The following is a 23,855-nucleotide window of genomic DNA, read 5'->3' on the forward strand; positions in this document are numbered from 1 at the left end:
GTTTAATTTATTCAACCTTGTGGCATATGCACACTCAGGTATTTTCACACAATTTTACCATGTTAAATTAATTTTAGCATATGGTATTAATGAAATAAACGCATTTTGATATTCAAATTTGTAGTTGCTTCATGATTTACGACATGATGATCCAATATCTTAACAATAAGATATATTAGGAGATCTTTATTGCCACCGCAGTGGGTCCTTTACAACTCTATTCGTAAAATCGAACAAATTCACCTAAGCAGGTCAGTTTTACAGGGTAGTCATTGTTAAAGAAAATTTACAACACTAAAAGTCAACGAGTACCAATAAAAGCAATTTTTCCATTAAAATCGATTTAATTCAAAAACTATCAAACATTTTTCGAAACGGATTGCAGATAGGTATTGATTTTATACGCCGTTAGCCACATTCTGATGCAAAAATTTAAACATGAAAATTAAAAAAAAACAGTTTTTTATAAATACCTGCTCATAAAAAAACTTTTTTTGAAATAAATTATTATACCAGCCGAAAGTAAATTTTTCGACAAATCAAATCTGTAAATTTCATAAATTTTTCTCATTCCTTAAGGGTCATTTTGCCACCGGCGGTAAAAGATGAATCACCCTGTATTGTCACAGACGTGTTCTATCGGCGATAGGTCGGGAGAACGAGAGGGCCAAGGCAGTAAAATGACTTGGATACGATAAAAAAAATTGTCTTGTAATTACTGCCGTATGAGAGCGAGCATTATCTTGTTAAAAAGTGGGGTTCTGTAAGCCATTTAGTATGTACCCTATGTTCCCGGGGATTGAGTTCACAAGAGAAAAATTTTTTTTTTTGATTTTACACAAAATAACACTGCTTCATTTGAAACTCACATTTTCGTTATTAAAATCTCAGTATTGATATACTGCATTATTAAATTAACATTTTCTGTTAAAATTTGGACTTGGAATTAATTTTATCTTATAAATTTTATTACGTTGACTTTGGTTTTTGGCAAACAACTTATTACTATTAGAAATAATTTCAAAATGTTATCTTTAGAACATAGAATTTATTTAATTCAGTGTTGGACCGGTTTTCGTCACATAAATATGTACAAAATTTAATTAAAAAATTCCTAACACTTACTCCCATGTATCACGCATGGGTGTAAAATTTTCTAAAAACTGGATCAATGACTTATTTACAAAACAAATTATAATGAAGACCTGCTAAGAGTGCTGAAGGACTAAGACAGCACATAAGGAATGCTGTAGCATCATTAACAATCGAAGAAATTCCAAATCGTTTTAAAGAACTTCGATGTAGGGTTGAATTATGTGCAGAAAACGGCGGAGAATTAATAGAATACTTTTATATTCAATTATCGTTTGATTTTTTTCAAAAAAAAGTAAAACATTCTTTCTGAATTTTCTTTTATTTTAATGTTAATTCTTCCTCTGTGTTGAAGAAGACTTTTTAATAACAGAAATGAAGCAAAAAATTGTTTCCTCTTGTGAACTCAATCCGGGGACATACGGCACTGGCTCCAATATGTTTTCAATGTAACGATTCACGTTTAAACTTCGCTCTACAAAAACTAGAGAAGACCGACTCCCGTGTAATATCACTCCCCAAACCATAACTCCCTGAGTAAGGGCGGTATGGCTTTCAATAACAAATTGAAAATTTCGACGTTCACCACGTCAATGTCTCACTCTTCTGTGACCTCATGGGCCCACAAACAGTACCGATACTCATCATTAAAGACAATGTTGTTCCATTGGTAGGTAGATCCAGTGTTCTCTTTCTTTGCACCATTCAACCCTTCTGGCACGATGACGTGGACTGAGAAGTAGACATAGGAATGGGCGGTACGTTCTGATGCCAAAAGATGTTTTTTTTCTGTAAACTGTAGCCATAGATACTCTTCATTTCCAAGTGCCTGCGATGTTGAAAGTCGATCTCTCAGAGCCACAAGACGAAGAGTTCGATCTTCACGCTGTGTAGTGCTTTAGGACATCCTGATGTAGATCTACGTCTATTCTCCCCAGATTCGGACCATCTAGGCCAGCAGCAAACGACCCGCTTCTCGCATACTAATAATGCGACCCCTATTAAAATCGTTCAGGAGATGATATTCTGCCGGCATCTAACTCCGGGCATTCTTTGAAACTTTCAAAACTACAATGTAATAATAAGCAAAGCCTACTTTATCTAGGAAAGCAGTTATATGAAAAGAAAAACAGTTCTAAGTAAAGATAAAATAAAAAATAAATCACCTGAATGAAAACCAAGACATTTGAATGTTTAATCATCGATAGGTTTCGTTAAGCTTAGCTAATGCTGTTAATTTCGTTAAAATCTTTCAATAAATATATAGTGTTCTGATTTTTTTGCAACGCAGTACCTATATAATAATAAAATCAGACTGTCCCTAAAAATATTACGATGAAAGTAATTATTGAAATTTTATACTGAAGTTGCACTGTGCTAAATAAATTTTCGAGATTTTGTAGTAGTCCATTTTGTGATTGGTGAATAATAAATTTTAATCGTAACTACTTCTTCCTGTTTACTTTCTTAATTGAAAGAATTATAAATAAGTTTGAAAATCTAAATTTATCTTTGATAAAGTTGTCGACCTCTTAAAAATAAGATTATCACGATGTTAATTATTGAGTGAATTCTTTTTATATAAGATGATTAATAAATAAAGTCTGACATTGTTCAAGAACTAACTATACATGAGTGGAAGATTAGAAAGATTAACTCAACTCTAATCTACGTCAACATTATGCGTTGGATGTAAACAGGTAAACTCGCTTTAAAATTAACAAAGCACTGTGGTATAAGTTGTGTTGAAACCGAGAGAAGTCAAGAAAACTAGTTTTTTCCAATTTTTAAAAATCAGCAAAAGACACACGCTCGAGTGCTCGTGTGCACGATAAATACTTTATTGAAAATTCTATTAGTTTAGAAAATCTAAGCACATGCTTTTAAATAAATGGACAGGCGAGACTACGCGTGTCATCCTGTCTCTTTCCTTTCTTCCTTTCTTGACTTTAGTGTAAAAAATGTACGAAACAAAATTTCCAAGGATCGGAAACCAAATCTCGCAGAATGCGATTGTATTATAAATAAATACTCGACCGTTGAATTATGTCGAATATCGACGACATTTGATTAAAAAACTTCCTCTTTCACGTTTTTAAAACATTAGTTGCAGTCGCATGAAAGCTGTTTCAGTTTTGCTCAAAGAAACTTTTGGCCTTTAATTCATTACGGGGTCCTGTTATTGCTGCTCCTTTTGATTATACCGCATTTTAGAAGTGTAACATTCGCCGATGAAGTGAGCTTGCGGCGCAGCTGAGACTCGCTGCTTCGATAGATTTTTAAAATAAGATATTCCCCAGCCATCAACTGTTCAGAATAAACTATTTTCCTCTGCAGGAGTTTGCATACAGCTTAAAACGTTCGATATGTTATAATTTCTTTGATGAAAAACTCGAGACCGCTGACGTTATTTTCCCCAAGCACTTCTGCAGAAAGGCAGAGAGCTTAATGCAACACAAAAAACTAATATCAAAGAAGATGAAATGGTCGGAAACACTCCCACGTGTGACTGCTCTTTTATGTACCAACGTGCACACTTCACTAATCGATATTTAAAAATGACACTGCGTGGTGCCGCCACTCTGATTAAACTTGTCAATAGGAGATTGCTGATTGATCCAGTTTCATTTTATCGCTTTATCTCGACCAATAGTCATAGTTTATGGCGACTTATGGTTTGATCAAGTCCACATCGGTTTATTGATCTTTCAGACTGTCCTGTTACTCGCAACGTGTATTGATGATGTCATAACACATTGTCAACTCAAATGGGAACCTACGAAGTTCACAAAAGTGGCAGAGACACGGCCATTCAAACATTCAGAATATATTATTATCGTATTAACCCACAATGTGATAAATCCAATTTTTGCAGGTGGCACTATGACATTTCAACCCTCAGACGCCTGTTTGGTATTGATTGCGGGACCATTTCAGGAACACTGATTGCAATAGTAAACATCAGTTGTTGCTGGATCAACCGACAACTTTCGATAATTACCCGCTCGCCTTCAAGACCCAAATAACTCTATTTGCATTAAAAATATTTGATTTCCAGTTTAGTGATTTCTAAGCTGTGCTCTTTTACGTGTTGGCAACGTTTATTTCGGTTTATTTGCACGATTTTTCGTGTTTGTTGAGATAAAATTACTGTTTGTAATTTGGGGTTATTGGCTGGTTTTGCCGTATTTTATAGGATGCAGATAAAACCATAGCTTCTAGTGTAAATACGCTCTCACACTTTTCCACCCAAACAGAATTTTGCCTCTCAAAAGATCGCTTTGAAGCTCAGCACCGGCTGAACTGTTGAGAGTTTCACGGTTTCTTTTACACTTTTTCGGTAATTTCACGTAGGATTCGCATGATGCCATTTTTCAAAAATTTGCACGCGAAAATCCCACGTGACATTTTACAATTAACTAAAAGATATCGTAATTATGGCTTCCGCTCGCCCTGGCCCTCTGCTCATAAAACCTTATTATCTAAATGACTCGAGCTGAAAAAAGCCAGAACATTACTAAAAAGTAACGAACATAAGACGAACGAGGTGACTTTCCACGTTCGATAATTACAAAGAACAGACGCTTAGACATCGAATGTTTCGAAAAAACTTTCACACAGCTTTTTTGGTAAGCGTCTCATCGTCTCGCTGACAAAAATGAACGTCTCGTTCTCGCTGTTTGATTTTATTGAATTTGCGACGAATATCGATATTTTATTTGAAAAAAATTATAATATGGGTTTACGATCATGATCCTCTTAATGGAAATGCTCTCCTGTGCGGGAAGTTTGCTTCAAAATGAAGATGGTGCTGACTAATTTCCTCCAGTACAAGGAGATTGTGAATGACAACTATAAATCAGAATACCATATGAAGCGTTGTGAAGTGGTTTTAAACTTCTGCAAGTTCCATTTTAAATATTTTTACACAATGCAACGAACCACAACAGGAAAAATTTAATGACGACTTTAACGTTACTACTAAGATTAGGGAAATATTATATATACAAAACATGCTCCAATGCGTTCTCCGGTATTGATCGTCTCTCAAAAAAATTATAGAAATTCAGCTTGACGACAACAAAAATTTCACTTTCATTTTAACCAAACTGCAGATTTATTATTTCATGGGAACATGTTTTTCGTGCAGATCTAAGCCTCGTAGAAATCTATCGAACATTTTCACAAATACTAGAAATTGTTGTTTATAATTTACACATAATACAGTAATTTTTGAAGACAGTACTTTCCTTGTTAAGTTTGCAGCGAGAATTTTTTTTTTCATATACAGGGTGATTTTGAAAGTTGTGCAGATATTTTAATCACGAGCTACTGGGTTCATGTACAACTCGGAAAAAATATTTAAATGTCAAAAAATAAAATGACATTTATTTTTTGAGCTACAATTTTTTTTAATTGCTTTTGGTCTTCTACGTTGTCAAACAATCTCGTAGGTAAAATTTCGGCACATTTTAAAAATACAGCCTGTATATCATATTTTATAAAACGTACACCAATGCGGTTTCCTTGTTTTAAAGCATATTTCCTATAGGTTACTTCGCATTGGCGTACTCAAATTTGGCGAGGTAGTATAAATCAGGCTTTTCATGACGTCTCTACGAACTATCACGCTAACACCTCGTGACTACTCCACTGGTTCACCGCGCCAACTATAGTATTATAGATAAAAAGACTTTTGCAAAAGATATTTTATTTGTATTATTTGTTAATGGCGAAATGTAGAAGTATTGGGAATTTGCAGACTCTTAAGTTGAATGAAATTCTGGGCAAATATTTAACAGAATTAAGAAATCTTAATAATATTTTAGCAGCTTTCATTTAAGAATGTCATTGTACAAGTTCAGTTTCAATATAATGAACCACTGATTAATTAACGTTTCTTAGGATAATGAAAATTCTTTCTGACTAATCTACGACCCCTCTTTCATCACACTGGAGCTAAATAAGTATGATTTCGACACCCCCTGTATTTGGAACAAATTTCATCGAAAAATTATTACAAAAGCTGTGTCATTCTAGTTCGGCGGAATGTCACAGTTTAAGACACTAAACTTTTTAATGAGATTTTCTAAACAAATTTAATTTTAAACGAAACGATGAGTCTTGGGTAAATTGTGGTGACGTCGCAAATAAAATCGAGACGATTTGTTTAGTGAACATTAATTACTTAAAAGCAAGAATTGACAATTTCGACAAATAAAAGGCTCAATTTTGATCGTGTCATTGTACTGTTCATTTTCTTACAAAAAATTGTACGACGTGGTAAATAAATTCAGAACACTAGCTGCATTCACGTTAACGTTAATTACATCGTGTCGATGATAGATTGGATATTGCCAGTACCCTATACTTTGTTGAAGCGATTTTAAATTTGTTCACACTTGCGACTGAATCGTCAACAGAATAATCTACAAAATTTGCAAATTGCAGTTTCTTTTTCTTTTATCACTATTGCTGTCGCCCGCACTGTGATTACCACGAGTCTAAAATAATAAACCTTTTAACATTTCTACTCCTTATGCTGATTGGTTATATCGAGAATATAATAAATATCTAAGAATTTATTGTGGAATGCTGGAAGTGTTCGCGACAAATTTCAAAAAGCTTCCTAAGCTGTGATTAAGTGGACCAATTATTGGACAAATCTTAAGACAAAATCTTCGACGAAAAAACAATCTCCTTGGAATTAAGTCGTGGTTTAGCAACATTCCATAGAGTCCACGTTGTTTGAATTATTGCAGCAACTCCTACAAAATGTGAATAATTTGATAATCCCGAATCATCTGTCGATATCTCAGTTAATCCAATTTGATAGCTACTTGATTCGTTTTTTCGCAATTTACTTTTCTTAAGTTTCTGTCGCTTAACGTAATCAAGGAACTAAATGTATTAAAAAGGGTGCACGGTTGCGGTGTACACTTTTAATATTAAATTTCCCCCGTATCGATTTAGTCCCGTCTATAGCTTTCAGCTTGAAAAATAGATGGCTTACCGAAGACAATAGCATTTTAAGATGGCAAAGTTTAAATAAAATTGATCTAATGTGTATTAATTTTGTTTGATCAATACGTTTTTGAACAAGGGTGATTTGTTTCTCTTGGTAACCAGACACAATACGTCCCGCTTCATAATCAGATTGTCTTATTTAAAAGTAAAAATTGAAAACTTTATTATGCGTAACTTCAATATCGCCTCTATAGGTCCGTTGAAATCGAAAATTAGTTTGTTTCTGTGGTAATCTCTATGTTTGAATCATTCAAAGGGACAAAAACCCACGCGGAACGTTAATCTGGTGTTACCATCGAATTAAAACTTATTATTCACCCTTGTAAGTCAAATGCTAGTTAATAATGAAAGCTGAGTCGCTTTTAATTGGCGTTAAGGGTAGCGTGTCATTCCTAATTATTTGATAGGTATGTGTCCGTAACTTTAAATTAAATAAAATCAGTAAAGGGTTTAATGCGATTTGCACAAAACTGGACAAATAGATGTGTTTATACACTTGACACATGTGACTCGCTTTATAAAGCCAACATAGAATTAAATAATGATTTTTAATCGTTTTATATTTGTAGGTTTTGATCCAACAATCATTTTATCCTTAAAATGGACATTTTGATTAAATACAAGATAAGATTCGATCTCACACCGCAGGAATGTAAACTGTCAGCACTTGTGTGGTGATTAAATCCGTACGAGTCAATCCACGAAGTGACTTTCATTTTCCGCGAGTGAACTTTGTGATTTGTCGGTTATACAGAAACTATTCGGTCTTTGTGCGCTTTGGAACGAACATTTTAGAAAGCGATTTAGCGTCGAAGTTCTGAAAATGTAAGTTTTGCAGTTTTTGTTCTGCAGGCGTGATCCAGTAAAGGATGAGGTCGAGCGTTAAGACTTCCCATTTAGAGTAAATAATTTTTGAGGAAAGATTGAAATTTAAATTGTCGGAAAAACGGATACACAAGCTCCTTTTCATGCGAAATTGTCCAGAAACAGTTTGAATAAACATAAATTTGATACCGTTAGCGTCGAGTCCGAAGTAGCATTTACAAATTAGTATTATTATTTATGCCCCCTTTGAATAATGTATAACGGACTCTCCGATCGTTTCGGAGTAAGTATTCTGTTAAGGGCATCATAATCTTAAGTAAAATGAGACGTCGTAAATACCAGAGAAGGGAAAATGTGGTGAAGCGAAGATAGGAAAGCGTAGATGGAAAACCTAAAATACTATATGCACGTGTTGCTGAATTGGAACATTGTGTGATCACGTGCAGAAAAGACAACCAAATGTGAGCGTTTAGACATTTTCATTTTGATACTGCAAAATACGACTTGGCTAACCCACTGGCTCCAAAATAAACAGCCGCCTCTATATTTCACCGTAAACGAAAATATTACGGCCAAATTAAAATTTTTCTTGCAATAAAGACCGTCCATAAATTATCGAAGCCGTGATTACCGGTTCGAAGGTGACGCTTTTATTAATCCGACTCGATGCATTAATTTATGTTGTTTTATACAAGCTGAAATGCTTTCAGTTTTCAGTTTGTCGAGCGCCGCCCTGAGGCAGTAAAGATAGATAACAAACTAAGCTACCGTTGAATCATTCTACTGACATTCGGAGAAAAGATCTTAAAGCACAAACTAAGGATTAAATCTTTTTTATTCCGTTCAATTAGCGCATTTGCAGGCTTGACACGCACCTACCACACACACACTACAGCGTGTCCCACTAATAAAGCGAATGAATACATTCAGTACAAGTCGGCACCTGTGAAAAACATTTACGCACTGTCACGTACCAAAACTTAAGTTTTTGCCGCCCATTGAACACACTTCCTAAATTGTAACAATTTGCCAAGACCGCACCGAATTAACTGTAAATGTTAACTACAACAAAGTTATTAATTTCAGAAGTTGTTTTGGAAGTTTACGATGACCTACACTTGATAGAACATAACTATTTATTATACATGTTGCTCCTTAAATAGCGTTTGTGTTTATGTGTCAAGTGAACTGTTGAACTGTTGTAGTTCTCAGATTCACGCAATTTATTGAGCCATTAAATATTAACAGCCTACCTAATTCGTACAAAATTTACTCTTAATCAAGTGTGACTTGAACGGCGATTTGTGAATTCATTTAACATAGTTTCACAACTTGTCATTCATAGTACAAGGTCACTTGTCACTTAATGTTTGCTAAGCGAACCGTAAGGTGTGAGAAATAACTTATAAACAACGTAATAATAGCACATGAGCTGATCTAGGACTTTGCAATAAAACCTAGTAAAAATACACATTTTTATAGATTACGTTCGGTCAGGTAAAATTGTATTTTATAGTTGTAGGAATAAATGTTTGAAACAGAGCGGATATATTTATAATCGGACTCAAGTTAAACTGGGTTTGAAAATGTTGATTCGTCAACTATTAAAACCTGACTTTTTGAAATTTAAAAATATTTTTTAGCCACCCTTAATGAAAAAGATAATTTTACGTACTCCCATGCGGACAATAAGTAACGGGCAATGAAATATTGTCCGCTTTACAGAAGTATCCGCTTTTTAATGCAAAAGGCAATTTATGTATTTTGCAACTTACAAAAATCATTAAGAAAAAACGAAAATGTATATCTATTACATAGTATACAGGGTGTATCTGAGATATGTGTGTTAATTTCAAGCTTGAGTAAAGTCAGAAGGTAACAAGGATTGTCATTGATGTCATTTTTGATAATAATTTTCTTATCCCACCTCCACCCGGCGGCACGGCAATTTTGCCGGAGTACATACACTATTACGGATATTACTATCAAGTAATAGTGCAGTGCTTATCAACATAATTACCGGCGTCTTGCCTCCGCATTTTGACTTTGTTGTGTATTATGTTCTGTGTCAATGTTAAGGAACTTCCTCACGATGTGACATGAGTATAATAATATACCTTTTTGAATTTCAACTACCAATGTGTTATCTAAATCCAGAATTTTTAAATTTTTAAAAAGAGATTGCGGTACTATTCCCGTTGCTGAAATTACAAGTGGTAAAATCGAAATTTTTTCTAAACACCAAAGATTTCTCATAGCAACGGAGAGCTCTAAATATTTATTAATTTTTGTGTTATATGTCTGTGTTATATTATGTGAATTTGAAACAGCTATATCTAAAAGATATGCTTGCTTTTGTTGTTTATTTAAAATTATAATGTCTGGTCTGTTATGCTTAATATGAATGTCAGTTAAGATTGTTCTATCAAAATATAACTTGTAACTGTCATTTTCCAAACAACTTTCTGTTGTATAACTATAATGTGGTTGTGTATTCTTTAATAAATTGAATTTAACAGCTAAATTCATGTGTATAATTTTAGCGAATATATCGTGATGTTTTTTATATTCGCTTTGAGCCAAAACGATGCAAGAAGAAATGATGTGTTCAATTGTTTCCCCTTCAGTTCCGCAAATCCTACATTTTATAATAATAATTTAAAAATTATTTGTCTAAGACCAAATTCACATTAGAATTTTTTGTTTGCTATTCAAGGTACATTGCATGACATAATTATTATGCGCCATTTTTAATACACCCTGTATACAGGGCGTATCTGAAATATGTGTGTTAATTTTAACCAGAGAAAGAACTCGCTAATTCATTAAACTTTTCTTATAACATTTTTACGGAAAAGCGTTACAAATTGATTTAAAATTTGGAATAAATTAATCTTTAAAGTGTATACCCGCCTGTGGGTAAGGGTGAAAATTGTATGTTGTGATAGAAACGGAGTCTTGTCAAAAAGTTGCATTGTTATAGAAAAAATTAAATAATTTAAATTAAAATTTTCATGGTTACAAATCATTGAGCCTAGTTAATCACACAAAACGACTCGTTTGGTAAAAATTGGGAGCAAAAAATCTTGGAATACTTTTGCGAATTTTGCAAAATGTTATAGAAAAAAGTTTCATAAATTGGCGAGTTCTTTCACTGGTTGAAATTAACACACGTATTTCAGATACACCCTGTATAACAGGTGTTTTTTTAATTTTGTCGTCGAAGTTGGCGTTAAAGAGTCGATTGTGAACACACCACTGGATTACAGCTCTGATCAGCTGTTTAAATCTAACCTCATTTTTTGCGTTGTTTGTGTTTTTAATTTGCAATTTGAAAAATCTGAGTTTTTAAGACGAGTGGTCCATTCACAATCGACTCTTCAACTCCAACTTAAAAAAAAAACACCTTTTATACATATACAGTGTGGAACAAAATGATTTTCATCTAGTTTCCTTTGGAATTTTTGCACATGTAAATATTCCTGCACCGCTCTACTTTTTTTTTGAAGCGCCCAACTATTAGTTCTGTCAATAAATGCCATCAATCGAATTGACAAATGTTACAATTTACAAAATTGAATTAACAAACGTTGGTTGCCACTTTCAACACTAGCTGTGAGTTGCTTTTGTTAGCTCCTTTTTAATTTCAATCTCAACTTTGCAATCATATCATCCCTTCGCAATAAATCCCATTTGGAATTTGGATATATATTTTGAGGTTAGGCTTTCTTTTTTTTTGTAGAGCGGCATTTCGTATTTTTACAAGGGTAATGCAAAGGTAACTAGATGAAAATCATTTTATTCCACATTGTACTACATATGTCTGTACATAATATATGTGCGTAACTATAAAGTGGTGTAATATACATTGATCTAGGAATTCGAAAATTCGATAGTGGCAAACTAACCTCAGCGGAAAGGGCGTAGAGGGAAAGGGCTTTTCTCAGAAAACATTCGTTTTTGGGGCTGCTGTCCGCTTTAGAGAGATTTTTGTGGTTAGAAATGAAAAGGTTGTTCACGTCCGGTATTGGGAGTGCCCGCTTTATAGAAGAATTTAATGAGAAGAAACTGGGACCACGCCGAGGAATCAGAATTTGTGCGCTCAAGAGAATTGTCCGCTTTTCAGAGGTGTCCGTTAAGGGAAGTTTCACTATATTCTAATTATAGTTGAAACATGCGTACATTGCGGGACACTTGTTTATTTTTAAGCAAAGTACTATATTATTTACTTATTGTAGGTAATTATTTTTGAAGTTAAGTTTCACTCTCCTTCGATTTTAAACCAATTAATTAATATTTTTCTCGTCGATAAACCGCTGACGTTGGATTTTTCCTGCGCTGTATGTTATTAAATTAAGTATCTAAGTTGTTGACAGGGGATTAAATCGGTATTTATTGTAAAATTTAATGCAGAATAAAAGGGTAAAAATTGTTGATACAGCTCCGACCGGCTTTATAAAGATTTAGGCAAATTTGTCTTTGCATGATTTAGATCGTGTAGAGGAAGTTGAATACGGAAAAACTTTAACATCGATTCAACGAAGCGTGGAAAACGTTGTAATTATTGATGGCACTTCCCAGTTACTTTTAAAAAATTTACGCCAACTGGAACCTGTTTTAAAGGACTTTTGGTCACGTAACGCCTAAACTTCTCCAATATTTATAAATTCAAGTGTACAAACAGTAAACCACTCTTAAATTATTTCATTTGTCAGATCTGACGAGAGCAGATTTTCGGCGTCACAATGATACACTTCTGATAATATTCAAAATAAATATTTTTCACCTATGAGCGAACGGCATTCAATTTTGCTGGAAAGTGTGTCGGCGAATTAAGTGTGGGTTGTTGACAAAGCGATTAAATTTTGTGTTTATGAAGCTTGATACTGGATAACAGGGGAAAAAATTGTTGGCAGTGCCCACCAGAGTGTGATTAAGCAAATTCGTCTTAATTTCGGTAAATGTGTAAATGTGTGACGTTTTCAGTTTTAAGTTGTGCGAAGCGCATCCATAATCTGAAACGGCCGATCATCGGGGCGAAAGCGCGGAAAATGTATCGGATAAAATTCCTAGTGAGTAAAAAAGCGTCAGATGGAATCTTGTTTAAGAATCTCTTAGCTACATAATGAGTCTAGTTGAAACGTTTCTAAATTTCCTCCTCGGGGATATTTCATGTTTAATGGTAAACGCTTCTAATTGCCTAATGTATTGGAAAATGCCATACAAAGGAGGAAACACTACGTAAAAATTTAAATTCGAATCAAAAGTGCACACCGAAACAAGTCCCAAAACGAATAAATGACGTTGTATTTCATCACAGCGTGAAGGTGTCATCACTTGGGCCTTTCAATCGATTTTCATTAAAATTTTACAGTTTTGTTAAATTTGAATTTAGGATGACGTTATTACAGTAAATTAATGTCATTATGAAATATTACGATTCGAGACAAAACCTTGTAGACATTGTATCCGACGAATGCCGAAAGTGAAATGCGTATGTCTAAAAACCGGTAGCATTGTGGGAAACTTTGTTTCACATTGTTTTCTAATACTGGTAAATGACAGAGTCTATGGACTGGGTAAAATAAATGTAATTAGTTTCCCGGCGTCATTCTTATAAAAGGAATTTCCACTCCTTGCAAACGTTTACTCTCTTCTTTGTAAGTTAATCGCCGAAGAGAAAGACGGGGATTAACTTTACCGTAAGATGACGAAAGTGTGACAAAGAAATTATTGCATTGTTACAATACTTACAATTTTCTAGTTGTCGTACCGACTTGCCTACACGTTTATGATTCGACTCAATACACTCAATACATCGATTTTAAATCGACAACCAAGAAAACTCGTTACTATTTTTATCCAGGAACACTTTTTTACCGGAAAAGGATTCCATTTTTTATTAGCCTAAAATTACATTCCTCTCTTTTGATACACAATTCCAACCTTTTCATTTAACACCGTTTTCAAACGGGATTTTAGCAAAGCTAAAACTGGGGAACAATAATGACACACAGTTAGAAAAACTCCACTGATTGGTTAATGACCCTCATTTATTAACTTTCCCTTTTTTTACAGCATATTCACGGCACGCATTTTTACAACACTCCCTTAAAAGTCAAAACCAAAACACATCAGTTTTCAAAAATACAAATATAATCGCCGTTTATTTATTTTTACATATCGAATAACTTCTCATTATTGTTTAATTGACGAACGGCAGAAATCCCTAGGGCAAACTCAATTTTTGTTTGAAAAAATTGGATTTCCATTTGATGTGATATTTACATAATTGATTCACATTAATCTTGGTTTGTTTTGTCTAATTTTTTGCTTTCATTATTCTGCGTCGGATGGGATGAACAACACCTATATAAATATAAAAATTTAATTAGAAATTTAAAAAAATTCAAAAACACTATTTCCTTTGCTGGTAACTCAAATTGAAGAAACTGAAAATAGAAAGTAGCGAAGTGGATCAAAATAAAACAAAAGTGCAGGGAGTCGATTAATTGGATCCAATCATCGTAAATATTTTAGGGCGATAAGGTTTTCTTTGAATTTATTTAGAGCAGTCTAAATCGTTGCCGATAAATTCTTGCAAGAAGAACATCAAAGCTCGTTAATACGAATTTAAAATATATACTCTATTAATGAATTGATGATAACAGTTAAAAATAAAATTTGATCTAAACGTAATTCCTAATTCTAATTGTTAAATCGTAGTGCGTTGTTAGCTGCAACGATATCTGTAAAATATGACCACTCTAGAAATAGACAATCTTTAGTAAAACCACTCCAGTAGTTAAAAACCGTTTCTTCTGTACGATTTAAGCAGAAATAAAATTTCACGAGCGCCAGATTATTAATTTAGAGCTTTAATAGGAAGACGGTAATGAAAATTGATCTAATCTTGTTTCGCAACTTAATAAAGCATTGTTAGATTCGACGAAAATTTCCAAATTGGTAGTTTGACTTATTAGAAAATAACGTTAGGAGCAATCACTACATTAGGCGTGACTTTCGTTCTGATGAACTTCCGATCGATAACACCTAATAAATTTTTAGATAAAACTACCCAAGCGTCTGGAGAAAATTACAACGTGTCATTTTTATGCCGGCGCACGGATTTTGTACAGTTTTATCACGTCTATAATTTTCAAAATTATTTATTAGATTAGATTCATTAATCTGAAGTCGTGTTGTATAAATGAAAATTATTTCAATTCCGTCAATTCGTTCAATCATATTTATATCAACGTACAATTCTTAACGCAGATGTCATAATATTTACTAGGAATTTTGTGACGGTAAAGCTTTACTTTTAAGGTGAAAATTCCCAAACAAACGCAAACGCTTTATGCATTAGTAAGCAAAAGCCGAGATAAATCTCAATACGTAAGACCTCATCCATTATGCCATTAATTTGTTTACTTAATAAAGCCGGAAATTCTATACTTAAATAAAATATACAAACGTATTACGTAGTATACCACCGGTATTTAGAGTATCCTGCATTTGTCAACCCTTCTAAACGTTTTATACCGAGTGAAAAAAAAACAAACCAAAATCAAGAGTGCTACCTCATCTTTTGTTTTATCGAAAAGTTCGTCTTAGATTGACTCATACACATATGTTACTTGCTATGCACAATCGCTTTATTAGTTGCATACTTCTCACAAAATCTATTAAAAATTAATTGATTATTAATAACTGATGCTTTATCTTCAATGGTAAAACCCATTTTACCACCTATTCTGGGATAATTAAATTACAGTAAACGTTTGTAAACTTTCCCGAAATCGAAAAGTTGTTTTCTAGTAGATCGTTGATTTCCGCAAAAAATCTGCTTACCAGTGGTGTCCCGTTTGGCAATAAAGCTACGCAACGACATGACCGATAATTTGCAACGTCTGATTTGCTATCTTTTTGAGCAGATTGTACCTCTCCACAGCTGTATATGTATAAATAAAAATTTACTTTACTGCATTATTAATTTTTAATATCTGCAAATGCTTTTTGTTGTGATCAGATTTGAATTACAGTTTTTCCTATATCAACAGTTTGTCTGATAGTCAGTCTCTTAAAGTAGACGACGTATTCAGTAAACGCCTCAGTGTGACTCGAAAATTATCTTTGAATAATTAATTCACCTACTTTATGAGCACAGAATAAAAATACTGCTTGCCTTAAATAATTGATAATGTCAAAATTACAACTCCACATTAGAAGTGGAAAAAGTGTTGTTTCAGAACCGATCTAAATATCACCTTAAATAAATATCGGATTTTCGTAGGTGTCACTTTTGCGTGACGCATCATACATATTTTATAAGAAAATGTAAGGTTATTTTGAATATACGCCTTTCGATGCATAAGCCTTTTAAAATTTAATGCCATATTTACTACACTTGTGGTCTAAATCTGCAGTTTACAAAATTTTAATTCAATTCGGGAACAACTCTTTTACCACGTGAAATTAAAACGAGATAACAAGTTCAGGCATAAAAAAGAGTGCTAGCTTCACATTTTGTGCGGTTCGCAAATAAAAATGTTTTCCTGGTGCATTTTAAGTTTTTTGGTTGCACTAATTACTAGAAATTTGAAAGTTTTAATTAGAATTAGTGGAGCAACAATGAGAATAGAAGTGGGGTCATGTAAAGTTGACACAATTAACAAACAATGAGTAGGGGTAGTGATGGCGCTTCACGATGTTGCAATATATTCGTCGGTGGAGGGATGGTTATCTTTTGATTTGGCGCTAGGAGACAAAACAAAATTGGAAACAGTAATAATTAATATTATCTAAAACTATTAAAAGGGATCTTTGATTAAAATTGATTGAAGCTAGATGTGAGTTATGTACGATTTGAAATAAATGTGAATTATGATCGTGTCATTCTTTGATTAGTAGTCTATGTGTAATTTATAGTAATATTAATAATCGTGAGTTTGAAAAGGTTTGGATTGAACTTCATGGCGCACAATTTCCTTTGCGCTTGATTTTAAATTAAAGCAAAATCATTTTATACATAATATAAAAGTCCGGGAGTTAAGAAAGTTGTTAAACGTTGCCAAAACAAATAGAGGATCCCAAAACTTCTCCAAGCAAACTTTCCATGTCAGGAATCTACCGGACGGTATCTAAAGGCTCACACCCAAATTATAAAATACTTTAAAAGCGTTCGGGCTCTCAATCCATCCAGTAAATTTAAGCTGAACGTGTGATGTTTAGTCCAGCCATTTACCCCATCTTTATTTTCACTCCCACAGTGTACAATCGTATTGATTAAATTTGATAATTCTTTTTCCCTTTGTGCGTATAAAAAATGCCATTACTGGCCAATACGTCAGGCGGCATTTAAAAAACCGTCAAATTAATAAATCGACCCGGAGCTGTGGCTGTGAATTTGTGCAAAGTCCTGCTTCTAAACATTTTTTACGAGACTTTCCGGTGAACGCACAGAATAGCACAATTAACGACTCTCTTGCATTATGGTGTACGTAATATAGCAGCCAGGTAATCGTTCTGGTGGTTAGAAGCCCCACTCATTTACGTAGTGAAATATTTTTCTTTGATAGAACCGCGCCAACGCTAACCGCCCTTTTTGTGTATTCAGACACATAAACACGCATGCACATAGACAGACATTTACAGACAAAGTCGCAAACAATGCGTAAAATAAAATCAAATTTTATAATAGGGCGTGAAGAGGGTTTCTGCAAGCGTCTGTTCTCGCTCTCGCTGAAAGGAGTGTTGCCTACCTTCACCACATTGTTGGTTGCGTCTTTTGCTAATTTTTCTCCTCACAAAATCAACAATAACTACTGGCAAAACCCTTCTTTGTTTACACTTCGTCTCTTACCCGCTTGATAAACCTCCGAATAAAATACATGTTTTGATGGGTCTCTTTTCACAGCAAATATTTTCATTCTATTAAGCTTTCACGAAGTAGCTCGAAATGAGCTTTGTGCATTTGTGAAACTTATTGAGAAGCAACAAACTATGATAATTAAGAGCCAGACACATCTTTGATTTAAAGAAATATAAACTTGTATGTCACACTCCCAGTGATCAAACCTTTGCTCAGATTACTCTCTCGTTCCAATTTTATTTTTAATTGCACAGAGTGGAATCAAACCAGAACGGTTGCCGCAAGTGGTTGTTTTCGAACGATGCACAAACATTTTTCAAATTAATACAAAGCAAATTACCAACTGTCAAACTTAACATGAACTCCTACATCCATGATTCCGACGTAATCTCTTAATTACGCGCTGCAGGCTAAGAAAGCGTAATGAAAGCAAACGAGACTCGCATGTAGGGTTTATGTGTGAAGTACCTAGATAACATCAAATGTACGGACAATTTCCAGAATTATGCCCCATCTTACATGAAATTAAGAAAGTAAACTGGTACGCAATTCCGCGGTTGCTATTTTGGCTGCAATGAACAAATAATCACGGAGGCAATACAAGTTTACAGGACCTGACAAACCAACTCACATGTTTGATACTTGGAAACTGAATTTTGAAATAAATATCGGGCCTTCAAATAAATATATATTTAGAGTAGGCGTAGGCGACATTCTAATTCTGTTAACAGTGTAAAGTAATTTTTGTAGGTAACCAATTATTCTCCGGAGTTACACAGGTTACATAGTAAGCTTTTTCTTTTTCCCAATTTCATTTTGTCATGTTCCGTGGAGGGGGAATAGGGAGAATGCACTACAAAAATTGAAAATATTTTCTAACCTAATTTTATTTCGTTAAAATGTCAGACTTTCTTGTGTCATTTTCTACGCTGGAAAAATGTTGCAAACAATTGAATTTCCATAGGTTGCTCTAAATATAAATTTATTGGAAGGCCCTTTATATTGTGCGGGACTCAAAATATCAAATCCATGGAACTATCAATTGATAGTATTGCATAATTGTAAGATAAGAGTTGTAAGTACAACAAATTCTATCTCTTCCAACGATGTAACAAATCAAAGGATCAAAAGAGTAAGATTTGCGATTTGACAAAAATTTAATTTGTTTCAGTGTGACACGCTCCTGTGAAATGTTTCGTATCTTGCAGTGCATCATTGAAAACACGCTTGATCCGCTGCTCCAAGATGCACAAGAATTTTGGAGAATTGGAATAACGCTGCGACACTGTTTCTGTTTGTATTCTTTCGTTCTCGCATAAAATCTTCTATTGAATATGTGAAACAGTATTGATCGAGTTTTGCAACGATTACTCCAACCCCAACGACCCTAGATCAGCTTAGAGCAAGTATCAAACATGCTTGAACTCACAAGACGTAAACACCTCATTCGAGGCATGCTCGCAGAGTTAAAACTCCCATCTTAGTGGACTAATAACTCCTTACTTCTTGTCACTTCATTTATCCCTTGAGATAAATCCTAATGAAAGATTGACTAAATGCGTCCGTCGAAATTGATATCATTGATATATTAATAAACACCGTTCACGTTGTTTTGGCATCATAAGAGGCCATGATTTATTTTTTTAACGTTGGACACACTGTTTGATTTCCGTCACTAAAATGAACATAACATGTTGCTGAATTTCCCGCGATGTCTGAGTATTCTTCGCTATATTTATAACCTCAAACTTAGAAAAACATAACCTAATTCCATGGCCTGCCATTATGCCAAAACAACATGAATGCATTTTATATTCATGTTTGCAAAGTTAAATAGATATATAAAATTTTCGTCGGATAAGAGTGTCAAGTTGACTCCACGAATCGTAGGTATTAAAATACAAGCCAGAAGCGTCATGTTTAAGAATTTGGTAAGAAAAAAGCCGCAAAATATTTAAATATGGACGAACTGGTAAATTTTAAAGTGATCTCTCTGCTGCCGCTCTCAGATTACTTTTTTCTAGATTAAAACCGACCGACATAGGCTTACAAAGTTATAAACGGTCAGCAAAACAAAATAGCTTTTCCGAAATTGCTTTTTTATTATTTTATTATTTTCTACGCAGTTACTTGCGCTCATTTCCTAATCCGCATTTTCTCGTAACTCCTGCCTTTTATTCTTCTTATTAATTCTCCGGCGATCCGTCATGAAAAAATGTCAATTTCACATGTTTTGCGCTTAATGTTCTGTTGCAGTTCAGCCTGATACGAACACTATCAACACAAAAAGTCCTACCTGAGGGAATCGAGGTATTTTTATTTATTTTCTTTATTATTTCAACTTATTTATTGATAGACGTCGCCGGAACGAAACCGGAAGCGCGGCTAGATTTAAAAAATAATTCACTTTTGTCGATTCGACATTCGGCAAATATTTGTCGAGCACGGGGTGACTTATGCGCGTTTAATATTCTTTTTCTGATTGTCGGTGTAAACACTCTTATCGATTCCATTCATATTACCTATTACCCATGCAGTTCTTGTGTTATCTGTCAATAATCGTGAATTACAACGTATAATGACCATGCTTTTAGTATCATAACACGTTGTCAGTTTATCAAAACACAACTGAAACAAACCGAAACTGCTACCGTTCCGCTATCAGTTGAGACTCTCGATACTAGATACGTCATTTTAATAGAAGTTAACTATTCTAAACCGGCTAAAAAAGTTGTTATTAGAAAACTTTGCCAACATATTGTTCCGTCTTGGGAGTTATTTATGAATACAAAATGTGAACAAAGTTCAAATATCTACTAAAACTTTATTAAATGTCTTACTGAATGAAACAATTTTTGGCGTAACGAGAAGCCACCCTTAAGCAAAGTTTCGACGTACAAAACAATGCATAAACATTTTGTATTTCAATCTCTTCGAGCCAACTCCTGATTCAGTGTCCGGCTAATTTTATTTCCCTTCAAATGAAAAAATTGTTCAGCTCTTATTTTTAAAAATTATTTTTTACGTTGCCGTTTTGTGGAAAAAATATGTAGGGGGGAAAAGTACGAGCAGAACGATTGACTATTCTTTTTGTGACCGTGAAAGCTTTCATATTGCATGGTTTGAATGCATTCAAACAAAAACAAGTTCCAACTCGCAACTTAACATTCGCTTCGGCACATTTTTCACCTCTGCAATATAATTTTTTTTATTGTGTACACAATAGATCGCGAGCGCATTTTTATCCGCCGTCAATTTTCTGAATTGAAGCTATTCGTAATTAATTTCGCAAAAATGTCCGTCTACCGAATCAAAGGGGACCTAGTTTTGAGCTGCACCACACCAGGAAGAATGTTGCTGGAATTAGAGAATACTCTAACACTGCCCGGGGGAGGTGTGGATATGACGGCGAGTCTGATGTAACGGTGTACTTTCAAAATGACCCGCGGTATATCTATATTATACATAGTAATTTATTCTTGTTGCTTCTAAATTGTGATATGTTAATTTAAATTTATAACGTATTCAAATTTTAACACTGCTCACTTAAATATAATTGTTTTTAATATGAAACATATTGTTTAATTCTAGTTGAATTTTCATACTTCGTTAAGAAGATGAACACGAAAAGATTGAAAATTGTCTAAATTGGTTAAGGGTCAGTTCAAAAGGGTCCTAACTAACCGGAACAACCTCCATTAGTTAGACTTGCCTAAAAGTAACGAATAATTTGATGAAGTCCATCAAAAACAACCTAAAATTGACTTCAAAGGTAACTGATAATTGAAATAAAAACTTCATATAACTTTATCAATTTTTCAGGAAGCTAAAATTATCGCAGTCAATATGCATGCTAGGCCTAATTTTATGAAAATTTAATGCAATTATGATAATTTATGAATTTTAAACGGACAAAAATTATTTGTTTTACATTACTTTGAAAGGGCGATTTTGGCAAGATAAATTTGGAGCGCCAATTTTTTTTTTAACTTTTTCCTAATCTTGCATTTTTCGTAATATTAAAATTCGAAAAGAATCGATAGAATGAAATTAAAGAAAACAAAAGACGTTGAGGATAAAATGTTTTGTTGTTATTTAATTATAATTTTGTTTGTTTTGGTGCGCACGTCGTGCACTGTTTGAATTTTTTGAGGTAAAATTTTTCAAAAATTGAGTAAACAGTGGTAAATTCGTGACAATAAAAAAATTTCTATTTACCGATAGGATGACAGCCTTGGGTTCAATGGACAACGTGACGAGAACCGAGTTCGCGTTCCACGTATTTGGCATTTGAAATTCACCACCACCCCCGAGACCACGTTGAATACAACTGAAAGGAGACTGGAACAGACATCGAGACGCCAACAACGTTACGGATCCTGCGTCGTACGCTTTATATAAATTTTCTTTTAATTCAGAATGTTCAATATGTCCATTTGTTGTTGGCTCAGAAGTGTCTGTTCTTTTTTAACAGTGAGCAGATCACCAGAAGAAGAACTCTCGAATTTATTGTTCCAATTAAACGTTCAGACTTCTCGCACCGGACTCGCTTAATTGGGAAATACCTTAACACAATTTCATTTAAATTAGATCCGTTTTAAAAGAAGCAAAAAGGCACAGCACACTCCGAATCGACCTAATGGATACAAAACGTTTTAAATTTTTTATTAAGTAATCGCGTGTGACATATTTTATCGATTTCTAGCGACGAGACAAATGCATTAATGGACATCATTTTAATGAGTTAATTTTAATTGATCCTTTCATCAATTATTCGTATTTCTTGAGAATGGCAAATATTGAGGGTCCTAAGACAAATTTCACTCTTCTGATTGAGAAGTGAACCTTCTCCCCGGCTTTTGTGTGTTACCGATTCGGGCTCTCCATTTTCACGGTTTGAGTTTTAAATCTGTTCCTTTTTCTTGCTTTTATATCCGATTTGTTCATCTGTTTTGGAAGAACTTTTCTGGCTGATATACAAAGTGTCTAGTAAACTTTTTTATCCATAACTCATAAATTCACCATGATCGATTTAGTCTTGCTATTACTAACTTAACTCCTCCTTTCTTCTATCGTACACGTCATTTATATAAAAAAAAATCTAAAACATATTTAAATAAATAATTTTAAAAAGTCATTCAAGTTTTAATCAAACTGTAACAATCAAAAATGCGATTATGAAGAATACACCAAAATAATTAATAAATTTCGCCTTTGCTTATTAATTTACTTTCTCACACTTGTATGACTTAAAAAAATATTATTATTTTTAATAAATAGTATCACTACTCTAATCTTTTATCTTTTTTATCTTCGAAAGATATATTTGATATACTCGTACATACTGAAAAAATGTTGAATATGCCGAAGAAAATAAAAAATATGTTTTTAATATTCCTGTTATTTTGCAAACGAAATTAAACCTGAGAATGTGTTTCCTTATAATGAATCCGGCAACGTAAACAAAATAATTAAAAAGAATACAAATATGGTGAATGCGCCGGGAAATATTTAAATTACATTACTGGATATCTCGTTTATTCGAGACGAGAGATATACGAGGGTCGTTCGTCGTATTTACAGTCCCTGAAAGAGTTCGCCTTCTTAAATCGATAACATCGAGATTCCAGCAGGACATTTATAAGGATATGAGTGAAGTATTAGGCGTATATGCACGTCCATACGAAGTGGTTGAGAATAGGTTCAAATTCCAAAGATTTTAAACTTGGCAGAAAATCTGGTGAACATTCTGCGAGCGTCGGAAATATGAGAACTATTGAAACACAAGAAAATATTTATTTGATCCGTTATGGTTATTCATAATGGAATAGTCTGTGATGTACAACAAGGGGAATTTTTTTCTTGAAATATTTGTCACAGTAAATGAAACTTGCGTTCATAACCTTAAGACAAAATGTACAAGGTAGGTACAAAGATTCACCACATCTTCGAAAATTTGGTGTAACCACTGCGGCAACAGTTTTTTGAATTACTCTTAATCGAGTGCTTGAATAATTTTTAAGTATACAGGGAAAAA

The 23,855-nt window shown here is 33.8% G+C and overlaps 1 protein-coding gene across 1 annotated transcript in view; it reads right to left on the reverse strand.

Moving 5' to 3' along the window:
• The window catches only part of mGluR (metabotropic Glutamate Receptor), a 99,235-nt gene extending 77,103 nt beyond the window's left edge, over positions 1–22,132 (reverse strand). Inside the window, exon 1 of the mRNA XM_069060179.1 lies at positions 22,037–22,132. The gene's annotated coding sequence lies outside the window, so the exon portion shown is untranslated. The remainder of the gene's footprint in view (positions 1–22,036) is intronic.
• Positions 22,133–23,855: the final 1,723 nt, after the last annotated feature.

The sequence above is a fragment of the Tenebrio molitor genome, chromosome X (genome assembly GCF_963966145.1).
Source record: "Tenebrio molitor chromosome X, icTenMoli1.1, whole genome shotgun sequence".
In the NCBI taxonomy this organism is placed as follows: Eukaryota; Metazoa; Arthropoda; class Insecta; order Coleoptera; family Tenebrionidae; genus Tenebrio; species Tenebrio molitor.